We start from the raw sequence: 1288 nt of genomic DNA, 5'->3' as shown, positions 1-1288 counted from the left end.
AACAAACTGTGATTAACTAGTATATTTGTATATATACGGAGGAGGCCCAGGTAGAAATGCTAAGGGAATCTGGAAACCACTGAGAAACGCAGGAAGACAGGTTTCCCTAAAATATAATAAATTTCATTTCACTTCAAGAGCAGCTATGGCCATGCCACAATAACTTTCACTAGAACGATGTTTCAAACCCGCTATCATAATTTATATTTTCCTTGATTTAAGACAGTAAATTAAATAATTTACATTTGTTTTCATCTGTTTGTCATTATTTGGTATAGCAGGACTAAATTATTTTTAAAACTACTTATATATGGAATAAGGCTGAAGTTTGTATTTTCTTCATTTTCCTTGGTACAAACTTTGTAATTTAGACAAGTTCCATATTGGTCCTGCTTTTCAATTTCACATACAACTTATGACCAGTAATGCCTAACAACGATTCCCAAACCTTGGGGTCGCGAAGCTCTGTGGATAAAAGCTTTTAAATAACTTTTTAAAACTTTTTTCATGGGAGTATTACAATTTCGGAAATAAAAATTGATGTAAAAAAGAACGGCTGACGTTGGGTCGCGCCTGTAAAGGGATTGGGAACCACTGCTCTATAGGTTTAAAGCAATTCTGGGCTTCCTTTGCAATTCAGGTACGTTTTAAGCATTTACCTCCTCGCTGTCTTTTTGAAGCTCTTGCTTTTCCTCGTTTCTGCTAAGTGACATTTGCCACTTATTGAATCACTTTGTACTTTTTAGGGCACATCGCTGGCAAGCAACCTTTGTATTTTGGACATGCGCGCATGGAGCGCGCAGTGTGTGTCTGATTGAAAGGGTACTTGATGCATTACCAAAGTCATTTTGTTTGACCTCGAGGGTATAATATTTATTCACTATTACTGGATTTGCAAATAAAACAATCAAAAGGATGAAACCATATCATTTTAGACATGTATTCTGCTAATACAAATAAAGATTCAAATATGTAAACTTTTCTTCCCATTTCCTCTCCATTATATCTATCTAATACAAAACGATGCATTTCTAACATGACTTCCTCTGAATCAAGCAAATTTCACTTGCCAAAATCTCTTGGTTTCTGCACGTCACTTTTCAGAAAAGTGACCAAAAGGATCAGGTTAAAGTAACACATTGGTTTTGCCTGATAAATTTTTAATGTTTCCACATAGTAGGAGTGGATAGTAAGCTTTATTATAATTACTGCTGCATATACAAGTACGACCTCCGAGCGGGCGGCGGGAGTGGGCGGCCGCTCGTCACCGAGTAGGCGTGTTTGCGAG

General features: G+C 36.8%; 1 protein-coding gene across 1 annotated transcript in view; it reads right to left on the bottom strand.

Moving 5' to 3' along the window:
- Positions 1-911: 911 nt before the first annotated feature.
- Positions 912-1288, bottom strand: part of LOC119593590 (ankyrin repeat domain-containing protein 17-like) — a gene marked incomplete at its 5' end in the record, with an annotated part of 10744 nt that continues 10367 nt past the window's right edge. Inside the window, 1 exon segment of the mRNA XM_037942544.1 lies at positions 912-1282.

The sequence above is a fragment of the Penaeus monodon genome, chromosome 32, assembly GCF_015228065.2.
Source record: "Penaeus monodon isolate SGIC_2016 chromosome 32, NSTDA_Pmon_1, whole genome shotgun sequence".
NCBI lineage: Eukaryota > Metazoa > Arthropoda > Malacostraca > Decapoda > Penaeidae > Penaeus > Penaeus monodon.
The sequence above is the reverse complement of the archived record's forward strand: the minus strand, read 5'-3'. Positions and strand labels throughout refer to the sequence as shown.